General features: G+C 46.0%; 1 long non-coding RNA gene across 2 annotated transcripts in view; it reads left to right on the forward strand.

Moving 5' to 3' along the window:
• The window catches only part of LOC140392138 (uncharacterized), a 70,383-nt gene extending 44,418 nt beyond the window's left edge, over positions 1–25,965 (forward strand). For both annotated transcript variants that reach the window (XR_011935252.1, XR_011935251.1), the window contains 2 exons: positions 16,889–17,003; positions 25,636–25,965. This is a non-coding gene — a long non-coding RNA (uncharacterized lncRNA). The remainder of the gene's footprint in view (positions 1–16,888; positions 17,004–25,635) is intronic.
• The last annotated feature ends 716 nt before the right edge of the window (positions 25,966–26,681 follow it).

The raw sequence follows: 26,681 nt of genomic DNA on the forward strand, positions 1-26,681 counted from the left end.
CGGAGACAAGACATCCCAAAAGAAGTTCTGTGTCACAGCGCGAGCACTCTCGCAGCCTGTGGTCGATGAGCTGAGTAGGCGGACAATTTCTCCGTCCTCTGCAAACTTGTTTTTTTCTAACCAAGTGTTTCTTTCATGTAAATAATATGTGGGGGAACAGCAACCAAAGGGTTGCCGGGAAGGGCAAAAGTAGTGGCAAAGAGCATTCTTTAAACCACAGGGGTTGGAAAAAAACAGAAAAAGAGTTTTGAAACCAAGTAGTCGAATGGGGTGGTGCGTATGATCCGCGGCAGGGCAAGAATGGGGGAATCCCCGGGTAGGGCGGTGATCAGTGCCGTTGCTCCACTGCCTGAGGGATTTTCCAAGAGCGGAACAAATTTGTAACTATATGGGCTCGAACAAACTTGTTTCTTTAACTGCCATGTGGCGTCAGAAGAGTAGTTATGACTGTATCAAGAACGTTGGTTTGAGACCGAAAGAAGAAACTGTATCAAGAAATTCAGTGAGATCGACACAAGTAGTCGAACAAATAAACAAACATTCAACATTTAAAAAAACAAATTAAAGAAGAAAAAGCGGGCAGACTCCATCAGGGTACAGGACACCGTAAATCTCCATCGGTTCCTGACTCTCATCATCTGGACACCTCGAAATTCCATTTCAAAAAGATTTGCAAATGGGTTACCATGGTGGGAGTCAGACTCGTAGCCGTCACCATCTCCCAGGTGCCAAACTCTTCCATAGAGTTTGCGTGCTGACGCGGCATGTGCTGATGTGGGGTCCATTTCGTCATTTCTCGTCAAGCGACAGGAATTGTCACGGTGCCGGTGCTTCATGGTCCGTAGGGAGGTGATCAGGGGGGTGTCGCTATCATCGGGTGACGGGTCAGGTTCCGGAGCGGGCAGATAAATTGTTTCAAAGGGGCAGAGTGTATCGTCGTCGGGGTCTCTGGGCCTCTAGTGACTGGGGCCTGATTTGTGGGATCTCTGTTCGGGTCTTTCAGGGGTGTTAGTGGTGCTGTCGCTGTCGCTAGCAGCCGAATCAAGTGTCAAGGTGAAATTTGATTCTGGGGGCGTGGTCAAGATCGTGTCTGTGGATGTGCTGCTGCAGCTGTTGGGGGGGGGGAACTCGGGTTGTCAGTGGGCGGGTCCTCATTGTCTGCCATCGCCAATGAGAGGTGGTGCGAGTGGCTGCACTGCGTTCCATAAACCTTAAGCTGATTTACATGGAACCATCCTGATTTTCCGTTTGGAAACGTAATTTTATAAACCGAGGGGCTTACTTTGTCTGAGATTGAATAGGGTCCTGCAAATTTAAGGGAAAGGAACGAACTAGAGTTGTACAAGGTGATCATTACCTGCTATACGACTGTATACTCTGTCGGGTGTACTGTTTTGTCAAAGCAGGCCTTACTCTGCTTTCGTTTAGCGCCTAATTGAACAGCTGCAGCGAGCTGTGCTGCTTTAATATTCTCTACCATGTTCTGGACTGCTTTCTCATGAGTCAGGGCGGTGACTGTGGGGCTGGCCAAATCAAGTCCGAATAAGTATTCGGTACCCTTCATGGATCGTCCGGTCATGAGAGTATGGGGATATATCCTGCAGAGTTCGACACTGTGTTCCTAATAAACATCAGTGTGAATGGGAGCACTGTGTCCCATGTTGTGTTGTGCTGCTGCACCATTTTCCTAAGTGTGGCCTTTAGCGTCCGATTCATGCATTCCACTATGCCGCTGGACTGCGGGTGATCGGCAATGTGGAACTTTTGTTGAATTCCAAATATTGTCAGAAAATTTTTCATGACTCTGCCCGTAAAGTGGGAACCTTGGTCCCCATCTTGTAAAAATCTGTTCTGTTAAGACCTTTGCGGTGGCCTTGGCTGTGTTTGTTCTCAATGGGAGTGCTTCGACCCATTTCGTAAATGTGTCTATCACCACTAAGACATACTTGTAACCATTTCTGTAGGGGGGGAGAAGGCCAATAAAATCTAATTGGAGGTTTGTCCACGGGCCATTTACAGGGCGGGGGTGTCGGAGCTGGGCTTTTTGCGCATACCGGTCGGGGTTGTTTTGAGCACAAATTAAACAATAATGGGACACGTCGGTTTTCAAATCAGGCCACCAGCAGAGGGGTCTGAGGTGGGCAAGGGTGGATTCAATCCCTTGGTGTCCATGTCCGTCATGGAACTTGCAAATGATCTCATTCCTGTCCTGGGTGGGGACTACAATAAATTCCATCCTTTAAAACGATTCCCTCATGGACCGTCAAAGAATTCCTAAATTTTTCATAGGTAGATGGGAAGTTTCCTTTTAAAATTTCCCTCAAAGTCTCGTCTTCCTTTTGTGCCTGGGCTAAGGCTTGGATGGTGGTCTGTGTGACCTGAACTGCGTGTACTGGGGCACTCTCTGGGGGTTGCCAAAAGTGGCCATGTCGTGTGCCTGCCTTCGCTTGGGCGTCTGCTTTCACGTTACCGGGTGGGGAGGAACGTTGGTGGTTTCTTACTTTGACAATGCCATAATCTCTGCCTTTAGCTGTTTGAAGGATATGTTTTAGTAGTGGGGCTGAGGGTAGAGGTTTCCCGTCCGCGGAAATAAATCCTTTTGATTCGCACAGGGGTAGGAATTCTGTAAGGCTGTTGCAGACGTACAAACTGTCCGAATATATGTCTGCAGGGGTCAGGAATGAATCGGGGTGCTGGACAATGTAAGCAATGGCTGCAAACTCGGCTGCCTGCGAACCTAAGTATCCAGGCAACTTTAAAGCTATCTCTTCTAAAGCATGTCCCTGCGCATCCTCTACATATATACCACAGCCTGTTATCCTTTTTCCCTCGAGGACTGTGGCGGATCCATCTACGTAAATTCTTAGGGCCTTGTCTGTGGGCTGGGGTCCGATACCTGTCTTTCTTGGTACCGACTTGGGAACAAAGGGGCCTGTGCTGTGCTTGGGGGCTATGATCTCGCACTCATGTGGAGTTTCTGCATAGTGCAAATTATCGGCCAGAAACGTGTGTGTTTTTGTCCGTTTCACTGTAATGTCACGTCCCTGTAGGAGTAGGGTCCATCGCGCTGCTCAAATTTGGCTTACTGTGCCGTCCTTCAATCTGCCATCCAATAAAAGCTGTGTCGGGGTGTGCTCGGTCAAAATGGTTACTGGGTTGAGTCCGGTTATGTACGAGAAGTACTGTACTGTCCAGAAAACTGCCAACAGGTGCCACTCGCAGGCTGAAAATCCTTGCTCGACTGGATCTAAGATGCGTGAGGCGTAGGCTACGGGTCCTAGACGATTGTGCCTTTCCTGCAGGAGTACGGCCAAAAGGGTTTGGTCGGTGGTCGCTACCTCTATCGCGTACGGGGAGTGTGGATCTGGGGCTTGTAAAGCGGGGGCTGTGCTTAGGGCACGTTTCAACGCATCCACGGCATCTGTGTGCTGTGGATGCCATTTCCATGGTGCCTGTTTCTTTAGTAACTCGGAGAGTGGGGCTGCTTTTGTGGCGAATCCGTCGATATGGTTCCGACAATAGCCAACCAGTCCTAAAAATGACCGGAGGGCTGTAACGTTCTGGGGCGAGGGCAAATTTACGATGGATTCAATCCGTTTGAGTTCCTGTAGGATTTGGGTTTTCTTGGGATTAATTTTGCATCCAATCGTTGTAAAGAGTTCTAATAATTCAGAAAGAAGCGAGATGTGCTCTTCCTTGGTGTCAGTCTGTAGGAACAAGTCGTCCACATATTGAACAAGGCATTCAGGGCGGGAAAATTTAGATAATCCGTTTGCCAATTGTCAATGAAAAATGGAGGGGGAGTTATTGAAGCCTTGTGGAATGCATGTCCACGTGTACTACTGTTCCTGAAAAGTGAACGCAAATTTATACTGGCATGCTTTGTCCAATGGTATGGGCCAAAAGCCATTACTGATATCTAATATGGAAAAAAAATTTGACTGGAGTCCCTGTCTCAACCTGGTCTCGGGACTCGTGGCAATGGTGGGGGCTGCTAGGGGTGTTACTTTGTTCAATTCTCGGTAGTCGATGGTCAGTCGCCATGATCCATCGGGTTTTCTTACTGGCCAAATCGGGGCATTATTCGTCGATGCGACGGGTCGAAACACTGCTTGATTCAATAAGCTTTGAATTACCTTGGCTATCTCTCCCTCGGCTTGCTGGGAGAAGCCGTACTGTTTCTGGGGCTTGGGATCGGGACCTGTAATGTTAACTACTCCTGGGATTTTGCCGCAGTCGTGCTTGTGTTGGGCAAACGCTGTTTTATGACTTTTCAAGACTTCTCTAACCGCTTTGTCATAGAATCATAGAATTTACAGTGCAGAGGAGGCCATTCGGCCTATCGAGTCTGCACCGGCTCTTGGAAAGAGCACCCCATCCAAGCCCACACCTCCACGCTATCCCCATTACCCAGTAGCCCCACCCAACACTAAGAGCAATTTTGGACACTAAGGACAATTTAGCAAGGCCAATCCACCTACCGCGCACATCTTTGGACTGTGGGAGGAAACCGGAGCACCCGGAGGAAACCCACGCACACAGGGAGAACGTGCAGACTTCGCACAGACAGTGACCCAAGCCGGGAATCGAACCTGGGACCCTGGAGCTGTGAAGCAATTGTGCTAACCACAATGCTACCGTGCTGCCCATAATGATAATAACCTTTTATTGTAACAAGTATTAAGTTACTGTGAAAAGCCCCTAGTCGCCACATTTCGGCACCTGTTCGGGTAAGCTGGTACGGGGATTGAACCCGTGTTGCTGGCCTTGTTCTGCATCACAAACCAGCTGTCTAGCCCGCTGAGCTAAATGTTGCTAAATTTGACTGTGGTAATGGTTTGTGGATCAAACCAGTACTCCTACTGAGTTGATTCTATGGGCATAATCTCCTACTGTGTGCGTGGCGGGGGCTCATGCTGCTCTAGCCATTTTCCATATGCATCGCTTGACTGGGTCGAATGAAAGGTTGTGTGTACTCATGAAATCGATGCCCAGGATGTGTTCTGCTGCCTCGGGCAAATCTACTAAAACAACCGAGTATTTTGTCTTGATATTACCGAGCTGTACGGCAACAGGGGCTGTGATGTGTCCCTGCTGGAGGTGACCTGTAAAGCCACTAAGGGTAATGGTGTCCGTAGTGGGCCAAGTCTCTTTCTGGAACATGATGGAGGAGTTTAACGTGGTTCAGGACCCTCCTGTGTCCCAAAGGAACTCTACGGGGTGTCCCCGGACTGTGCCTGCAACGACCGATCTTCTGGACTTATCCCAAAGGGTATCGCAGACCCAAGTTGGGGAGCCCGAACACCGTCAATCGGTGCCATTCATGGCCGAATTATCTGGTCGGGCGCTAATGCTGTGAATGGGTCGGGTATTGTTTCTGTGGGGGGGGGGGGGGGGGGGGGGGGGTTTGGGTGCTGATTCCTTTGCTGCTTTGGGGGGGCTTGACATTCTCGGGCATAATGTCCTTTCTGACCGCAAGTATAGCATTCCTGTGTCGTGGGGTGTGGCGTTGTACCTCTGCCTTCATTTACCCATGCGGGGTCTTGGTGTGCCCTTACTGGATTCATGGTGGCATCTACTCTGTCAGGTTCCGTCTTTTTCTGTGCTGACTGTTCCCAAGCTCTGGCCAATCATTTCAGAACCCACACGTCATTGCGCGCTGGGTCTGAGGGGTCATAATTGGCGCAAGCCTTCTGTCCTGCCTCTGTGGCGTGGGACACTAACGTACGGGTCCATTTGGCCGTATTGTCTGCTGATAAATGAACGCAGGCTAACTCACTGAATACCGCAGTAAAATGGATCCAAAGGCGTCCAGCAAACGCTGTTGGGTGCTTTCCCTTTTTCTGCCTGCAACGGTTGAGTCCGTCTACTGGATCTCCTCTGTTATAGCCTATGGCATCTAAAATGGCCATTTTCATTTCTTGGAGGCTACCTCCTCCTACATATTGTGGGTCGGGAAAGGCTGAACTAACTGAGGGGTCCAAGCATATAACTATGAGCTTGACCTGCTCCGGCTCGTCTAAACCATACATCAGGGTCTGTTGTTATACTAACTCGAAAAAGTGATGTGGGTCCGATGTGGAGTGGAACGTATCTATCTTTTCTCGGGCGTCTCGTAACTGGGTGATCGATAATGTGGTGGTGTACACAAAATCGGGTTGGTCTTCCGTGGTCACCCTGCGCTGCATGGTAATGGGGTTCATTGGGTTGGGTGCTGCATGTGCAGTCGGTGGTGTGGGTGCTTTTCTTTTCGGGGCCTGGGGGGCTCTATTTTGATTCTCGGTCTCACTTACGTACCGTTGGGCCATTTCACTGAGTTCCTGCGAATCGGGGCCGTCTTCCTGGTCTAGCTATGGGCCAAAGGTGTCTCTAAACCCATTTTGAACTGATAGCAGGGATTGCAACCTTTCAATTTGCTGCCTGCATTTGGCATGGTCCACCGAACTCTGCCTCTGTTCTGTGGTGGAACTGTGGAGTGCTCGGAGGGCTGCTTTTAAATCATCGCATTGTTTCTTTAGGATCTGTACCTGATTCTCTGTCTCTTCTTTTACCATTACAGCACGTTGTGTGTCCTGGTAGGCCTTATCATATTGGATTTGGAAGCTGCTAAGGTGGGCGAGACAGGATTGATGTGCCCTCTTGACATCATCCATTTCCTTGTCCTTCGCTGCTAACTGCTCCCGGAGCTGTACATTTAATTTCTCGCACTCACTTAAATCTCCCTCTCTACGTTTCTCCTTCTCCTCTAGCTGCTTGCGGAGCATCCTCACGACCCCCCTCTGTGCCTCGCAATTGTGCCAGACAGGACACGATTGCCATCGGCTTACGAACCTTAGCTAAACTCTTCTTATGGATCTCGGTCAGGCTGTACCACCAAGTCTGTCCTATGCTGCCAGGACCTGTCTCTTCATTCGAGCAAAATTCCGACCATTCCTTTCCCCTTTAGGTATTTCCTAATCTCGTCCTCCCAAACGGGACACTGCGACCTCGGGCTCTTGTGGATGCATAAGGCGTTCCATTGCCTTCATGGCCATCCCTACAAATACTTCTTTCTACCGGGAATTTGGGACAAAGGGGAATAAAGTGGTGGTGCAAACACGGGTACGGCTCAAGCTATTTTCCGGTTTACGCAACTCCCGAACGTTTCACGGAACAAAATCTATCGAGTTTACCTTATATCCCTTTGTTAGTACGCATGCAAATTACACACTTCTGAATTCTGGAGGTTTGATCGATACTGGTTTCGCTTGCGTTTCTTTTACTTTATCAATTTGGATTCTAATTCAAATGCTTTTGTGGGTTCTCTCGAAGTGACACTGTCACTTCTGGGTCGAGTCCTGTCAGATATCGGCAATGACTGTTGTGCAATTTCTCTTTACTATGCTCTTTGCTCTGGCTCTGTTCCAATTAGGGCAATCAGTGAATTTGCCTTCTTTCTATATTGTCTATGTCCGAATGCTTAGAGTCGCCAGGTATCGAATGATACCACCACAAGTTTCAACCAGCTATCGATCAAAGAACCAAACACCAGTTAGTTAGTTCAAGGTCAAGGGTACTTTATTTACATACCATTAATCATGTAACATAAACACTACTAGGTAACTACTCCTATTACTAAGACAACCTGTACTTAACTTCAAGCACCCGGTTTAGGTCAAGAAACAGTGGCCGCTGTTCAATTCTGGATCTCGTGGGTTCGAAGGGGTAACTGCTGCTCAGCTGGGCTCATCCATCTGGTAGTGGGCGTTGAACACATACCAGCAGAACACATCTGGCTTGCTGCGATTGGCGATGACCGTGACCGGGGTACCAAGGCCAAAAGCGAGCGAGCATATGGCAAACTCTTCCTTTATACTTGGGGCTTTCGTGCTCTTTTGGGCGGTCCTTCGATTTGGGCCTTACTAATTGGGTGATCTCTGATCACTCCGTTTGATTCCTTAGCCAATAGGTGGGCGGGGATCTGGATGACTGGGCATGTCTCAAGCGGTCATTGACCCCGTTATTTGTGTTTCCCTTGGACAGGGAGTGGCGCCAAAATGTCTGGGACTGTCCCGGTAGCTAGAGTACCAGTCCTTTGTGTTGGGGGAGATGGGCCATCACCTGCTAATCGGCCTGATTAACATGCTAATGGGATGGGGTTTCGATACCGTCTGGACTTTGCTGACAAATATGCATTTCAGGCTCAGAACCTGCCTTGTCCATTTTACCCATCAGTCTTTGCGAGTTGCTCTGTGCTTAGTTGGAAGTGGCCATCCCAGATGGCTACAATATGTTTTGGGCATATACAAGGTTAAGGGGGTTTTGGAGGGGGGGGGGGAGCTATGTGTGTTTTGTTTTGTTTGGGGGTATAAGGGGGATAAAAGCAGGAAGTGGGCTTAGGGTGACAGGAGTTGAAGGTTGGAGCGTGGGGTGCGGGGGATGGGGAAGATGGGCTGTTAGTTTTGCTACCTTTTGCTGAGGTTTGGCTTTTGTTTTTTGTCTCTGTGAAAAATGCCTTCAATAAAAATATTTCTGAAAAAAAGATAGATAGATTTCTAAACACTAAGATGTCAAGGAGTGTGGGGCGAGAGTGGGAGTATGGTGTTGATAACGGATCCACCATGATTATATTGAATGGCAGAACAGGTTTGAAGGGCCAAATGGCCTTCTCCAGTTCTTGGTGTCTCTGTTTCTATGTTTAACTGGCACACAGTGAAAGATACTTGCTATGATTTAGAATGTGGTCTAAAAGATTTGGGTGAACTTAAATTTATGGGAGGTGGCATGTGTGAGGTTTGCCAGGGGTCTGTTAGAATAGTCATGTTGAGTGGTAAGAAAGGCATGATGAAAGTTTCAGCAACATATGAGCCAATATTACAGAGGGGGGAACAAACAATCATTATGATGACACAGATTTATGGTTAATAATTCATCATTTGTGACAGGCAACCAGGACAATGGTTTCACTCTTTTACTTAATTGGAGAAAAATACGGCTCATCAGGACTGGATTTTGGACAAGCAGTCTGACAATTTACAAACAACGTCAGGGTCAAGAAAGGTAATGGTGAGAGCTGTGTGCTATCCGTGTATATGTGGAACCTGATATTATGCTTTGAGATGATGCTGCAGAGGAGCAACATGTTATAAGAAATAGAATGGAACCAAGGATGGATGTTTGGGGACACAGGTAACAGTGTGGGAGGGGAAGAGAAGACACTTCAGGTGATCCTGTGGCTACCTCTAAATAAATATAACTGGACCCAGGTGAGTACAGTTGCACCAAGCTGGATGAAGGAGAAGAGGCATTGGAGAAGGATGGTGTGGCGAACCCTACTGTAAACACTGCAGGCAGTTTGAAAAAGATGAGGAGGGATAGTCTAACATGACCACAGTCACATAGGATACAATTTGTGACTTTGATGAGGAATAACATCAAACTGAGTCTGACAAAAATGTATTGTTTTTGTCACAATAGCTTTTATTTAGGTTTGTGAGGTGCATGACAAAACTAGACATTGAAACTCCACAGGGTTTCTCCTGGCCTTCCACCATATCTCTGGTGAGTAACCGGCAGAAAAAACAAGCAGAGAAATTATCACATTAATCAGAGGTTTTTTTTCTGTTCAAGCGAGAAAGTGTGGCGATGTGACTGTCAGGTGAGGACAAGAACAGGTGTGGCCCTCAGGTCAAAGTGTGTCTCGACACGAGCTGCCCCAAGCATATATTTGAAGAATGGGCTGTCTGGTTAAGGTACCCAGGGTACTGCCAGTGTCTTTTGACCCTTTCGTTCAACATGAATTGGGGCCTCCAGGAGACAAAGAGAATGATTAGGGCAAGAGAAATGTCATTCTAAAGGTGGCTTCAAATTGGCCTCTTGGTGAAGTAAAAGTAGATAATAATACAACTGAAAATGATCATCTGCACCATCTCTTGGGGGTTTTGCCAAACTTCTTGAAGGGGGGGGTTCAGCGATGATACCTCTGAAAACTGAATAGTTAGCATGCCACGAGAGTAGTTTTACATAACTTACTTTATTAAGGATTGAGATGAATTATAGGACTGAGTAATCATTATTAACCATTAAACATGCATTTTTACGACATAGCAGTAATAAGTAATCAAATGGGATTTAGGATAGTTAACTTGTCCGGAAGGACATCACTTCTGATATCTTGTCTTTGTGAAACAATGCAGGAAGCTGGTTTTGCTGTCCTGCTTCTCACAGACTCAGCTCCGCTCTAACTCTTACTCGCGGAGTTTTACCCGCCCACAGAAAACCAGAGATTACCCTATTCACCCGCTTAAAAAAGGCCCTTGGTATAAAAATAGGGAGGCACTGAAAATAGGGAGGCGGTTCATCCACACACTCGCCACTGGTGCCTGGTACAGCAACTGAACCCAGTCAATAAAGCCCTGCCCAAACCCAAACCGTCCCAGGACTTCCCACAAATAATTCCATTCCACCCGGTCGAAGGCCTTTTCCGCGTTCATAGCGATCACTACCTCTGCCTCCCTCCCCTCGGAGGGCATCATGATTACATTTAGGAGCCTTCTAATGTTGGCCATTAGCTGCCTGCCTTTAACAAACCCCATCAGGTCTTCCCTATCACCCCCTGAACACAGCCCTCTATCCTTGAGGCCAAATGTTTGGCCAACAATTTGGCATCGACATTCAGTAGGGAGATTGGTCTGTATGGCCCACATTGCTCTGGGTCCTTCTCCCGCTTCAGGATCAATAAAATCGAAGCCTGTGACATTGTTGGGGGAAGGACACCCCACTCCCTTGCCTCATTAAATGCCCTCACCAGCAGCGGACCCAGCATCCCAGGAAACGTTTGTAAAATTCCACAGGCTAGCCATCCGGTCCCAGGGCTTTGCCCGACTGCATGGCCTCCAATCCCTCTACTACTTCTACAATCACGATCGGTGTTCGCCACCCCTCCACTGATCCTTCCTCCACCTTCGGAAACCCCAACCCTTCCAAAAAATGCCTCATCCCCTCCACCCCAGCTGGTGTTCCGACTCATGCAGCCGACTATAAAACTCTTGAACACCCCATTCACCCCTACTGGGTCCAAAACCATGTTCCCCCCTCTGTCCTTCACTCTTCCTATCTCCCTTGCCGCCTCCCTCTTCCTTAGCTGGTGTGCTAACATCCTACTGGCCTTCTCCCCATACTCATAAATCGCCCCCTTCACCTTCCTCAACTGCCCCACTGCCTTCCTTGTGGATAGCAGAGCAAACTCCATCTGCAGCTTCTGCCGCTCCTTCAACCAGTCCTGCCTCAGAGTATCTTCTGTCCATCTGGAGTATTTCCCTAAACAGCCTATCCACCTCTCCCCCCTCCACCTTCTCCCTATGAGCCCGTATCAAAATTAGCTCACCCTGACCACTGCCTTCAACGCTCCCCATACTATCACTGCCAAAACTTCCCCCGTATCATTTATCTTCAAATAGTTCTGGATGGCTTCCCTCACCCGCCTGTACACCTCCTCAGCTGCTAACAGTCCTACATCCAATCTCCATTGCGGGTGCTGGCCCTCCTCCTTACTCCCCCGTAAATCCATCCAGTGTGGGGCATGACCCGACACAACTGTCGCCGAGTACTCGGCATCCACCACCTCCGCCAAAAAAAACCCTGTTCAAAATGAAAAAAATCAATCCGGGAGTACACTATGTGTACGTGGGAAAAAAAGAAAACTCCTTCGCTCTTGGCCGTCCAAAACTCCACGTGCCCATCCCCCCCCCCCCCCCATCTGTTCCATGAACCCCTTTAGCTCCTTCCCCGCGGCTAGCACCCTCCCTGTCCTTGAACTCAACTGATCCAACCTCGCAGCAATGACCGTATTGAAGTTCCCCCTGCCATGATCAGCTTATGCGAGTCCAGGGCTGGAATATTCTCTAACATCCGCCTCATAAACTCCGCGTCATCCCAATTTGGTGTGTAAATATTCACTAGCACCACTGGCATCCCCTACAGCTTCCACACTCATCATAATATACCTACCCCTTGAGTCCACCACTAGATTCCCTACCTCAAATGAAACCCGCTTATTAATCAAGATCGCTACCTCCCTAATTTTAGAGTCTAGCCCCAAATCAAATACCTGCCCGACCCACCCCTTCCTCAGCCTAGTCTGATCCACTACCCTCAGATGTGTCTCTTGTAACATTGCCACGTCCGCCTTCAATGTCCTCAAATGCACGAATATGCAAGCTCTCTTGACCGGCCCATTCAGCCCTCTCACGTTCCAAGTGATCAGCTTGGTCAGGGCTCCCCGCCCCCAACCCAACGCCCCCAACCCCCGCCAATCAACAATCAAACTTCTTAGGCCAGCCTCCAGCTCACGTCCCGCGCCTCCTCAGGCCCGCCCTCGGGTGCCCACCGTCCTCGACATCCCATTTGTCTTCCAGCGCCAGTCCTTACCCTGAGCAACTGCTCAAAGATTGGTACAAAAACACTACATACACAGCCCATAAAGAAAAGAAATTTAGCTGCAGAGGTACAGAATTACTCGTCCCCAAGTTCAACGTCCTCCATCACCTGCCAGGCCCTTGTCCTTAACAAAGTTCATCGCCCCATCCGGCGATCCGAAATAGAGTCTTGACCCTCGTAAGTGACCCACAAACGAGCTGGGTACAACATGCCGAACTTCACCCCCTTCTTGAAGAGGGCGGATTTAACTTTATTAAAGCTCACCCTTCTTTGGTCAGCTCCGCACCCAAGTCCTGGTAAATACGCAGCTCATATTCTCCCGTTTGCAGCTCCTCATCTGCTTGGCCCACCTCAAGGTCTGTTCCTTATCCACGAACCGTGCATTCGTACCACCATCGCCCTCGGCAGCTCATTCATCCGTAGCTTCCTCACAAGCGCGCTGTACGCCCTGTCCACCTCCAAGGGTCAAGCAAACGCACCTTCGCCCAGCAGCTTCTCTAACATTCGCGCCATGTATGCCCCTGCGTCCGATCCCTCGATGCCCTCCGGGAGGCCAATGATCCTCAAATTCTGTCTGCGTCACCTGTTCTCCAGATCCTCCACCTCCTGCAGCCTTTTCTGGTAATCCCTCATCAGATCTATGTCCACGGCCATCGCGGTTAGCTGGTCCTCATGCTCAGCCACCTTCTCTTCCACCTTCTGGATTGCCAGTCCCTGGGCTTCCAATCTTTGCTCCACCCGATCAATCCCCGTCTTTAATTGGGTTCAGGTACTCCTGTCTTTGCTTGGCGCAGCTCTCCTGAAAGAATTACACCAGCTGCTCCGTTGACCACTGGGCCGGCAATCCCAGCTTCTGAGCCTCCGCCATGTTTTCCTGTGCTGAAGACTCCACTCTATTCTTTGCCCAACAATCTCTTCTATGCAGACCATTTCTGGTCCATGACTCCATAAACCGGTGGGGTATTCCTCCTCTCTGCCTCACCAGTCTCCAATTTTTCTGATCAAATCCCCCATAAGTCGGGGGAAAAGGTCCCAAAAGTCCACCAGGAGTGGGATCGTCCAAATAAGCGACCTCTCACTCCATGGCCGCCACCGGATGTCCTTCTGCAGTTATGACAGGAAACTCTTGAGAACCCTGAAAAAAAATTAGGGCTTCTGTTTTATTAAGAATAGAAAGACATTAGATTATAATTGTCCCATCGAAGAGTAGAAAAGATATAAAGAATTAGCCTCTGCATTGTTGGAGGGTTGGAGGAAATGTATATTGAGATCATGAATTCTGAAGAAAACTGTTGAATATAGGATGCAATCAAAACATGAGTGGTGGGAGTTTGAAGATGACTGCTGATGGCTGGTGATTCAAAGAAGGGATGGAACAGGGGAGAACAAAACCCCAGAGAACTACTGGATTAATGGAAAATTATTTCAGTGAAACTGGATTGTTTTAAGCTTGGTTCACGGCAGGAGACCATGGCCAGAACTTGACATTAAATTTATCAATTATATTCCTTTAATACATTTCAAGAAACAAGTAAAAATTCCCAATCTACCTTTTCATTAAAATGTTATAAGTGATCAGACAACAGCTTGACTATATAAATATCTTTATCCTGAATCTAAAAGAAAGCTTATTATGAACATTGGAACTCGTGCAAGAAACCATCAGGTCAGAATTAGCAAATAGTATAGCATACTTCTATACCAATTTCTAGGCTAAAATTCATATCAAATGAAAAGAAAAAAAAACGCTTAACCCATCAAACAACCTTGCGAACAGTATGGCCATAAATGATTCCATCTGTCCACATTTTGCAATATATAAGCATGGTATCTTTGTTAAAAGATTTTTTTCAATGACCTACTTTAACGTCCAATCAGATCTTTCTTTCACAAAGCAGAGGTCAAATAACTGAATTAACTTAATCCCATCAATTACTGCAATTACTGTCTGATCAAATTAGTCGGACTGTGAGCATGGATGTAGAGTTTTTAATTCCAGGATCAGTGCTTCTGTCTTCCTTATTCCACAGCTCAAGCATGAGGGAATCTGGTCCTTTTATATACTTTTCTTTTCGAAAAGCCTGTAGTTCTTCAGCATTCCCCTCATGTTCAGCCTGCAGAAGGTTCACACTCTTGATGTTGCTTGATGACACGCTGTTTGTTTCTTTAGTCAAGACAAGGAATTACCTTCAATGCATCAGTCCTGCACTCTTGCTGTTTACTCAATTATATTTTGAGAATCAAAAAAGAAATTCAAAGTACAAGCCATGTGCACGAATGATAAAATGGGTACCATGTACAGGGAATGTATTTGTGTTTGCTGAAACAGTGAGAATAAAGAGTCTTGTATTTGAAGGCTTGTTTGAAAATAGACATAGTGTGGAATCTTCTGTTCTGGAGATTAGGTTTGGTGGCGGATGGGAAAATTGGAATGATTACTGCTGTGTGCCGTAACGGCTGAACACACACAACCTTCTGTTATTCAGCTCATTAATTATCTATCCGGGAGCAGCTTGGCGAGTTGTGTGGCCAGATGGACAGGAAGTCATCCGCCTTGTCATTCATTGCCTCATGGGGTCAAAGGCCACGGCACCATGTTTAAATTGCACCTGGAAGGACATTTACTTACTGTAGGCCAGGAGCTCCAGATTCTGCATCAATCAGAATGTCAACAAGGAGAAAGCAATCTTCAGCCCATGATTCAGTGACATCTCTCTGGAGACTCTCCTCTAGAAGGTCCATAAGACAGGAGGTTCTGTTTCCTCAGGATGGGAGCAGGAGTTCCTCCCAAATGGCCATGGTGGCTTGGGAGGAGTTCGCTGGGCTGGTTGCGCCTATGGGAAAAGAATGAATGATCTGCGCAATAAATGAAATATCTGTTCACTGCAAACTCACACTCTGATAAGGACACCAGGCAGTCCAAGGGTTAGGGTGTGCAGGAATGTCACAAATGATAAGCAGATGGGACATCAGCACTGAATGTGTACCAACCACTTTAAGCTCTCCATCTCATATTAGTGCCTGGACAAATGGATTCTTAATCACTTATTAGGGAGGAATCGGCAGCGACATTAGGCATGCATGTTTTGAACTGCTCATTCATCCACTGGCCTCACAGTCAATCCTACTGTCTTTCTGCAGGACTAGCTATCTCATAACAAGAGAGAACATGTGTTATATTTTTAAATCACCACAAAGAGAAAAAGTATGGAGGTGCCACTACTTGGGTTTTCTAAAAAACACAATCCAAGTTTTCTCCTAGAGATCTTACTTCATTCAAGTCTAAGATGGAAGACATAAACAAAAGCCCAAACATACACACTGCTGACGTCGCTACAGATCACGTGATGTTGGGCAGCACAGTGGGTAGCACTGTTGCTTCACAGCTCCAGGGTCCCAGGTTCGATTCCCGGCTTGGGTCCCTGTCTATCTGGAGTCTGCACGTTCTCCCCGTGTCTGCATGGTTTCCTCCGTGTGCTCTGGTTTCCTCCCACAAGTCCCAAAAGATGTGCAGTTAGGTAATGTGGACATTCTGAATTCTCCCTCTGTGTACCCGCACAGGCGCCGGAATATGGCGGTTAGGGGCTTTTCACAGTAATTTCATTGCAGTGTTAATGTAAGCCTACTTGTGGCAATAAAGATTATTATTATTGTGTTCCACCAGAAGGGGTGTGCTACTTAAATACATAACAGCCCTCCCCTTTACTGCCTTAGTCCCAAATGACAACTATTCTAATGTTTGAACAACAGACCCAATTAACATTAGATACATTACTTTGCATCGTTATTTCCCATATATATAATTAGTAAGTCTCACAAGTGGTTGCCTATTTCTTTTGGGTTGTACTCTATGTTCTAGAATTTGGCTACGCGAGACCTTTGACGTGTCTTCTTTTTCTTCTGTTGGTAATATTTCCTATAAAGTTACTTCAGTGTCCGTTTCCATTGGTGTTAAGATTCTTCAGAAACAGAATCTGAATTTGTATTTGTGTTTGGACTCTGTCCAGAAGAATCACTGATTAGATTTTCTGATGGAAATATTTCCTGGGAATTTTCAGTGATTTCACTTTGTGAAGCTCGTAGTTGGTCAGTATGATGTCGTCAAATTTTTCATCATCCGTCTGTACGGTGTATAATATTGGACCTGTTTTTGTTAGGATAACCAAAGGTATCCATTTCTCATTTGTAGTGTAGCTTCTTTCTAGTACTCGTTCTCCAGGAGTAAATAAACTCTTTTTAGAGTTTTGTTCCCTCTCAGAAATCTGTGCTTGACGTTGTCGTTTGACAATCTCTGAATTATCAGGTGGTATCAAAAGGTCAAAATTTGTTCTTAGCTTCCTTTTGAAAAGCAGCATTGCTGATTGTGGTGATTCAGGATGGTTGGTGTAGTGTTAAACGTTTTTCTGTGATAATATTTGCATGTGCTCCTGTATCAATTTTAAATGGTATATCTTTGTCATTAATTTCTAAGGATACAGTCCACTCCTTAATTATCTTGGAGAGTTCTTGTACTGGTCTGTCATTGCGATCCAGCACTTTAATCCAAATGACTGCTTCGATCATGAACGTATCCTGGAACATGTACGGTGAGCAATCCTCTCTATCAGTCAAGATAATGGATTTCTTATCTTCACTCTTTACACTTTGGATCCTTCTGAAGTCATTGTAGGACTTTTAAAATTTGGTTACTGGAGAGGCTGCTGAGAAACGACACTGTGCTGCAAAGTGGTTCAACTTGCAACAATTGGGACATTGTTTGCCTTTTGCCAGACAATTTGTTTTCCTGTGGGTGTGTCCACAGCATGTGCACATCATCACGCTCGTGACGTCACTCTCAAAATGGCCATCGGCCGTTGAACGGAGTTTATTTTGCTGGAACACAGCATTAATGGCGTCAGCCACATTTCCCAATTTCGCACTCTTTTCTTTTGCCACGAATTCTGCATATTCAGATGATGCCTGTTCACTGGCTTTGCACAAATTAATTGCGTCTTCTAGCGGTAAAATCAGTCGTCTTAGCATTTTTCACCCAAACATTTGTTATTTATCCCAAAAACAACTTGATCATGCAGCATTGAATTGGATGCTGAGGAAATGTTACAGGACTGCGCTCTTAACTTTAAAGCTGTTATGAAAGAATCTACCAACTCCCCTCTTAACTGCAGCCTTTTACTGAACCTGTAGCGCCCGTAGGTCTCATTCACCTGCTTCTTGCAGTGTGTATCGAACTTTTGTAGCACCATGTTATATTTTGTTTTGACCTCATCAGCAGTAAATTCAAGGCAGAAAGGAAAACTTCAAACTGCTGTTTAAAGAAAGTCCAATTTTGACATAGTTTATCATTTGTCCTGAACTTGTCAGGCTTCTTCAGACCCTCCATCTTCCAATTTGCCTTCGATGAAGATTTTCAAAGTTTTGTAGCATCTTGATTGTTTCTTCAGTCTTCTTATATTAATCATTACTAATTTAACTGTTTCTTACTGTTAGAAATAAACCCCTGGTACCATGTGGTGTTCTTTGTGTTGCTTAATTCAGGATGGTTGGCCTCGTGTTCACAAAGACCACAAAATAGCTTGAACTTAAACAAAACTATAAATTTATTAACACTACAAATTTGGATTCGACAATACTTGTAAATAACACAGAGTTGATTGTTAACATATAAACTACATTCATGTACAACTAATCTTAATACTGTTATAAACTATGATCTTCTCTTACTCACACTATCTATACTTCTGTCTGTCTCTAACTCACCCCTGGATTACTCTCTTCCCCCCCCCCCCCCCCCCACCCCTCCCAAGGCTCAGCATCAATGCCTTATATGCTTGTATCTGTAGCTCCATCCAGTGGCTACTCTAGACATTTCATTAACCCTTGCAGTTTTTACAATTATGATAATACCACACTGATGAAATCTGCTGTTGCATGTGCAGTGTTTTGGTATGATATCAAGAAGTTATTTACTCGTCTTGACAATTAGGTAATCTGGACATTCTGAATTCTCCCTCCGTGTACCCGAACAGGCGCCAGAGTGTGCCGACTAGGGCCTTTTCACAGTTACTTCATTGCAGTGTTAATGTAAGCCTACTTGTCATAATAAAGATTATTATTATTACCTTGGTCCTTTGATGCCTTGATTGAGTGTTTAAGTGACTGTATGAATCGCTCAATCGATCCATTTGTGGAAGGATGGTACAGAGGCGACTTGATGTGCTGTACACCATTACCTTTTAAGTAACCTTAAAACTCCTTAGAAGTGCACTATGTACCATTGTCACTTACGAGCTGCTCGGGCCTACCAAATCTTGCAAATGTTTAATCTGACTTCCCACTAGTTTGTTCTGTCATTGTGGATTTCATAATCACAACTTCGGGTCATTTATAATGTGCATCTAAAATTACTGAGAACAATTTCTCCTTGAAGGTGGAGTCGCAGGTGGACAGGGTGGTGAAGAAGGCATTCGGCATGCTTGGTTTCATTGGTCAGAACATTGAATACAGGAGTTGGGACGTCTTGTTGAAGTTGTACAAGACATTGGTACGGCCACACTTGGAATACTGTGTGCAGTTCTGGTCACCCTATTATAGAAAGGATATTATTAAACTGGAAAGAGTGCAGAAAAGATTTACTAGGATGTTGCCGGGACTTGATGGTTTGAGTTATAAGGAGAGGCTGGATAGACTGGGACTTTTTTCCCTGGAGCGTAGGAGGCTTAGGGGTGATCTTATAGAGGTCTATAAAATAATGAGGGGCATAGATAAGGTAGATAGTCAACATCTTTTCCCAAAGGTAGGGGAGTCTAAAACTAGAGGGCATAGGTTTAAGGTGAGAGGGGAGAGATTCAGAAGGGCCCAGAGGGGCAATTTCTTCACTCAGAGGGTAGTGAGTGTCTGGAATGTGCTGCCAGAGGTAGTAGTAGAGGTGGGTACAATTGTGTCTTTTAAAAAGCATTTAGATAGTTACATGGGTAAGATGGGTATAGAGGGTTATGGGCCAAGTGCAGGCAACTGGGACTAGCTTAATGGTAAAAACTGGGCGGCATGGACTGGTTGGGCCGAAGGGCCTGTTTCCATGCTGTAAACTTCTATGATTCTATGTGTTCTTCAATTGGACCAGCATAGTCCATGTGTATTGCAAAGTAAAAATGAGAAAATATGTCATTTGAAACATGGAAAGTCTGGCAAAACCTGACTTGAGGGTGCATGAGAAAATGTAGGGAAAAATCCCATGGAGGGTTAATAGCAGCTGCAAAAGAAGGTTTTGAAATGCAGATAGCCTTTATCAAACAGGCGTTAAGAAAACAACTTGTGACTGCTCAAGCTGTAAAACTGGTGCCTGTCTTTCAAGTCAAAGCAGATTGAGCTTTTAGTTATGTGGAAAGAAACAATATTTTGCACCTTCTTTGAAGTTAATTATTTTAGTAAGCAGCTAAAAAAGAATTGGCAGGATCTTCAGTTGAATTGGGTGACAAATGATTAGGTGTGAAATCCTGCTGACACCAGTTGAATATGGGAAGCCGGAGACGACATGTCCACGAGAGCACAGGTTAACCCCAAATTGGGGCCAGAGTTGTGACAAGCTAAGGGCACTATTTGGTAATAAAGCAACTTTAGAAGTGACAGGAACCAGATGTAACACCCCTCTAGGATCAAAGCACTTTTGAACATCACAAGGGAAAAAATGTAATCAGAGTTTGATGGGCTAAAGTCATGCTCAACATGAATACATAGTCATGTTAGAAATAATTCAGATTAAAGGTACCTTGAACAATCAAGAGTAAAATAAAGTTACTTTACAATAATGTCATATAAACTTAATAACTGCTAGAAGGAGAATATAAACCCTAAATCGGGGACAACCAACAGAGCAGGCTCTCATAGCTGCCCTCGGTCATGGGAAGGATAGAACACAGAAACCGCGCAGAACAGCGAATCCATCTGAGGAAGACCAAAAGTTAAAGAAGAAAGATTGTCAAGGTAGACCTGAAGGTCTTTTCAACCAACAAGGAGAATCCAGAAGCAAGATATTTTTACTTTTCTGTAAAGACAGTGATTTTATCTTTTCAAAGAAAAAATCTAATAATAAAATAATTTAAAGTTTTAACCTGAAACAGTGGTTATTACAAAGTCTACTTTACTTACTTAGCAATGCGGACCCAGGATCGATGCTACTAAGTGGTACGTAGATGAAATCTCCTATGACAATATGGGTTATACTGGGGGATAACCTGAAAATATAGATTGACTCGAATAGAACCCACTTAAGTCTGCATAGGAGTCAGGGAGTGAGAATGCCTGTTCACCATTTAGAATGTCTTATTGACCCTTTTTGGTATAGGGGGAATTCTAAGAATAGTGGTGAGTTTTTTACTTCAGTATGCTCTGCTATGGCTGTTTCGGCCATTCCCGCGGATTTAAGAGTTGCAGCGGTGGAGTATTTCTTAGTTTTGCACAGGATTGACATTATCCCACTTTCTCTCTGATTTGTGCATCTAATCCTGACCACCAAAAATAGCTATGTACCAGTTCTTTCATCTTGATCACACTAGGATGTCCCTCAAGTACTTGGTCAAGGATTTCTTTACACAAGCACAGAGGAACAATCAGCCAGATTACCCAGAATAAAACTCCACTCTGGACTGCAAACTAAAGTCCTCTTGTGATGGAGGGCTTGAGGTCTGGATTTTTATGATGTACGCCTATCATAATTTCTTTTAGGACCATTTCCATGACCTTATAATCTTTATTCGTGTCACATGTAGGCTTACATTAACACTGCAATGAAGTTACTGTGAAAATCCCCTAGTCGCCAGTTTCCGGCGTCTGTTCGAGTATACTGAGGGAGAATTAAGAATGTCCAATTCACCTAACAAGCACATCTTTTGTGACTTATGGGAGGAACCCGGAGGAAACCCATGGAGACACAGGGAGAACATGCAGAATCCGCACAGACAGTGTCCCAAGCCAGGAATCGAACCCTGGTCCCTGGAGCTGTGAAGCAACAGTGCTAACCACTGTGCTACCGTACCGCCAATCACTGCATTGGTTCTTGTGTGGCTCCTCACTAGAGATGAAGTCACAGGTACATTATCAATGTGTGAGAAATATAGGGTGTTGACAAAATTGTCTTCAGGTTCTTGCTTGATTTGTAACTGCAGTCTTGACGAAACATCAGCTTTTGCATGTTGCTCTGATTTACGATATTGAATATCATAGGTGTGTGCCGATAGTATCAAAGAACATCTCTGTAAGCTACTAGCGGATAAAGAAGGAATACCTTTTATACGACCCGAAGATTGTCATCAAGGGTCAGTGATCTGTCAAGAGTGTAAAATGATGTTCATAAAAGTAGTGATGAAACCGTCTTACTCCGAATATAATACACAATGCCTCTTTTTCCAGTTGAGCATAATTCATTTCTACGTGAGTAAGAGTTTGTGAAGCAAATGCTATCCATCGTTCCTCTCCTGAGAGCACAATGTGTGAGACAACTGCGCCAACTCATAGGCTCAAGAAAGCAGGTTCTAACTTCAGCTTGGGATTGTAGTGAACCAACAGCTCTGACTTCTCCAAGGCTTCTTTTACCTCCCGTATATGCACTTATTCATTCTTTTGTCCAATGCCAAGCTTGTGTGGCACATAACAAGTGTATAATGGTTTTGATAACATTGCTCACCACAATCATTTATTAATGGAAGAAACTACCTCAGTTGCATCACGTTTTGAGGACGTGGTGCTTCTAAGATTTCTATCACCTTTTTCAGTTTCTTATGCAAGCCATCTTTATCAACGATGTGACTCAAGTAGCTTATGGATGTTTTGAAAAGGTCACACTTTCCCTTTTTACTTGGAGATTATGGTTTTGCAGATGTTCCAGTGCAGCTTCTTGGTTCTTCAAGTGCTCTTGTTTACTTGAACCAGTGATGAGGATGTCATCTAGATAACATTGCACACCATTTAGCCCTCTCAGAATTTTATCCATGGACCACTGAAATAGAGCAGGAGCAGGGGCGGGATTCTCCGACCCTCCCACCGGGTCGGAGAATCGCCGGGGGGTGGCTTGAATCCCGGCCCCGCCGGTTGCCAAATTCTCCGGCACCGGATATTCGGCGGGGGTGGGAATCGCACCGCGCTGGTCGGCGAGCCCCCCCTCCCCCCGGCGATTCTCCGGCCCGCGATGGGCCGAAGTCCCGCTGCTGGAATGCCTGTCCCGCCGGTGAGAATCAAACCACCTCTCTTACCGGCGGGACCAGGTGGCGCGGGCGGGCTCTGGAGTCCTGGGGGGGGGTGCGGGGCGATCTGGCCCCAGGGGGGCCCCCACGGTGGCCTGGCCCGCGATCGGGGCCCGCTGATCCACGGGTGGGCCTGTGCCATGGGGGCACTCTTTTCCCTCCACCTCGGCCACAGCCTTCACCATGGCCGAAGTGGAAGAGACATCCCCCCCCTGCGCATGCGCGGGGATGACGTCCTTTCGGCTCCGGCTGGCATGGCGCCAAAGGCCTTTCCCACCGGCCGGCGGCGTGCCAACCACTCCGGCGTGGGGCTAGCCCCTCAAGGTGAGGGCTTGGCCCCTAAAGGTGCGGAGAAATCCACACCTTTGGGTTGGCCCGCACCGGAGTGGTTCCCGCCACTCCATCCTGCTTGAACCCCCCCGCCCCACTGGGTAGGGGAGAATCCCGGCCCAGATATTGTTCCAAATAGAAGTCTCCTGGAGTGGAAAAAAACCTTTGTGCGTCACGATAGCGAGTATCGGTTGTGATTTTGCAGTCCCATTCATTTGTAAATACACCTGTGATAGATATATTTTACTGAATTTCTAACCTCCAGAAAGTTCAACAAATAATTCTTTTAACAGTGGCAGTGGATAGTGATCTGCGCACAATACTTGCTTTATTGTTGTCTTAAAATCTCCACGTATCCTCACTGAGCCGCCTAGGTTTAGTGCAAGAATTATTGGGGTACCCAATCACTTGGAGTAACTGGTGAGTCCTGTTTGGACTAGTCTTTCTGATTCTTCTTCGACTTTCGGCCTAATGGCTTATGGTACAGTTCTGGTCTTGAGACATTTTGACGTAATTTTTGGCATAATTTTGAGTTGGATTTCAACTCCTGTCATTGAGCCCAGTGAGTTTTCAAATGCCTTTTTATACTTTTACAGAAGTTGGTGTTGGTCTTTTTTTCCATCAACCAGCTGATTCACCATTCTCCAGTTGAGTTTGATTTTTCCCAACCATGCTCTACCGAATAAAGCAGGGAGGTCCTCCCGGACATCGTGGAGAGGCTACTGTTTGTCCATTTACTTTCACTTTTACTGTAATGTATCCATTCAGTGGTACAACCTCATCTGTGTATGTCTGTAGGAAAACAATTGATGGTTACAAAGACAGATGCCTTAACTTCTGGTTATAGATTGCCTCCGCTATCAATGATACAGCTGCTCCTGTATCCATTTCTATTTTCACTTGGTTACCATCAAGTTTTGGAAATACAAGAAACGTTGTGGATGCCCCTTCCCAACAAACACCTAGTTTCAGGTCTTGAAGTTATTTGGGTACAATGTCTCCTAAGGGGTCTTGAACTTTGTCTACCATCTTGGAGACTTGACTAGTAGGCTTAGATGTTTTCTTTTTCTTGCACATCTTAGGTGTTGGTACAATTTACTGTATCCAGCATGCTTTGGAAATCTTTTTGCCACAGTTCCTGCACTGTTTTTTCTATTCCAGAATTTCCCCGCTAAGTGTTCGACTTATGCACATCAATGACATGATTGTACTCTTGCAAACTTGTTTTTGGTGATCTCCATCTTGTGGATAGTTGCTCCAGCTCCGACCTGTGAAGCCTCTTTTGCTGCTAGCTCCATTGACTTGGCAATTTTTACTCCTGATTTAAGAGTTAAGGCGCTTTCCATAATCAGCTTTCTCTGAACAGCTTCGTTGCAGAGTCCACACCAGCCTATCGTGAAGGGTGTTATCTAATGTTGCACCAAACCTGCAGTATTTTGCTAATCTTCTTAAGGTCCGCAGAAATTGTAAGATGCTTTCACCTTCTTTATAACTGCAGTGGTGGGATCAAAACCATTCTGTGATTAAAAATGGTCTTGGTGAGAAATGCCCTTCTTGAATCTTCATCAATTTATTGTAAGTTTTAGCTCCTGACTTTTCTGGATGGGTTAAGTTTTACAGTAGCACAAAAGTTTTCTACTCTACTGAACTGAGAAATGTTGCAACCTTTGGGACCTCGATATTTCATCAGCTGTGAAGAGCTATTTCTCTTCATACGAGTTCCAAGTCTCACAGTCTTCTGCGAATGCATCTATCTATGGTGCCAAATTTGCCCGCCATTTCGGATACAGGCTCCCAGGGTCTTTACTTTCCTCAGCCTTCCTCCCTTCCATATGTATGAAGCAAGAGGTCTCCTATTGCACAATAATTTTTATTCTGCCTGGACTATCGTTTGTTTCATTCGAGTAGTAGCTTGCACAGAATTGGACAGATTTTGAATCCCTGTTCCCGCATCCCATTCCATTTCGCCATGTGCGGTCCCTGCAGCTCAGAATCTATCAATTTGTAAAGGTAAGCAAGTTTTAAAAAAAACCTTTGTTCTGCCTTACTCACAGTTGTACTTCGTTTTTTAAAAAAAAACTTTCTGCATTGGTGGCTTTTCCCTTCATTGGCGTTTAAATCCGGTCCCAAGAATCATCTCACTCATTCTCTTTGCCTGTTTCCCCTTTTGTTGCTGACAGTTTTAGTACCTCAATCCTCGTCGCAAGTTTTCCCTTTTGTTATATTTTTAAGTTGCCACAACGAAAAAAAGTATGGAGGTACCACACACTTGGGTTTTCTTAAAAACACGATGCAAGATTTATTCTGGAGATGTTGCTTCATTCAAGTCTGAGATGGAAGAGTGTGCAAACACTCTACTGACTACAGATCACATGTTGTTCAACCAGCAGAGATGCACTCCTTAAATACATAACACCATTCAAAGACGGGACATGGCATCCCATAAACCCATCCCCTCACTAGCCTTGAGGAGCAGGTGGCTGGGCTGTTAGAAGAGTGACCATGCCTGCATGGAAAGCAAGATTGGCCTTCCCCAACAACTCAGTGAGGATGCATCCAGTCTCCATCTACAATATGCTGCAAAGACTGAGAGTGATCTTTAATGTATTGGCCTGCTTAGTCAATCATGAACTCTCTCTTTTCTCTATTCCAGGTATCAGCGTGAAAATAGATGGATGTCATCCTCCAGATGCCACAGCCCCAGCCCCAGGCTGTCATGATATTCATGTGAACATCACAGCACATACACACACACATAATGATGGACAGATCAACGGACCAATCAACACACACAACACGACAGCCAATCACGGACAAGAGCATACACAGTACAAAGCAGGGAACACAACACTTCCTGGGCACTCGAGCAGGAGAGAACTCAGGGCACAGACCTCATTGCCAGCCACTCAGAGGTTCACCATGTGCTGAATACCAGAGTTTATTATGTTTATAGTTCAATTAAATAAAACTGCGTTGTACCATATGCAACCGTGTTGGTTCGTCTGTGTGTCAGAGTACCCAACACTTCATGGTATCAGAAGTGAATTGACACCTACCCACAAATCTGCCATCCTGCGCCATGGACACCGTCAACACACCGCAGCCGCTGCAAGTCGCTGGAAACCTCAGCGTTAATTGGAAGCTGTTCAAGCAGCGCTTCCAGCTCTTTCTGGAAGCCAACGAAAGAGGGAGCGCCTTGGACACCAGAAAGATCGCCATCCTCCTCACCACCGCAGGGCAGCGCGCCATCCATATCTACAACTCCCTGGTGTTTGCGGAAGGCGAGGAGAAATCCAAATATGAGACGATCCTTCTCAATCTCAACCAACACTTCAAAGAGGTCAACGAAAGCTTCGAGAGATATGGCTTCCAGCAGTGCCTGCAAGGTAAGGATGAGCTCTTTCAGTCATTCCTCACCCATCTCCGCATCCTCGCGCAGTCCTGTGGTTACGACACCACCTCAGACTCCATGATTCGGGACCAGATCGTTTTTGGGGTCGCCTCGGGCACCTTACGCCAGCAGCTTTTAAAAATAAAAGGCCTCACCTTAGCCTCCGCAATCGAAGCCTGTGTCCTGCACGAAAACGCGACTAGCCGCTATGCACAATTTCAGGCGACCGAAACGGCGCGGCGGGGGTCCTACGCGACCGGATCGGCGAGCCAGGCGCCCCACGAGGCCGTACGGGTCCAGGCGATCGA

Source organism: Scyliorhinus torazame, chromosome 2, assembly GCF_047496885.1.
Source record: "Scyliorhinus torazame isolate Kashiwa2021f chromosome 2, sScyTor2.1, whole genome shotgun sequence".
NCBI classification, from domain to species: domain Eukaryota; kingdom Metazoa; phylum Chordata; class Chondrichthyes; order Carcharhiniformes; family Scyliorhinidae; genus Scyliorhinus; species Scyliorhinus torazame.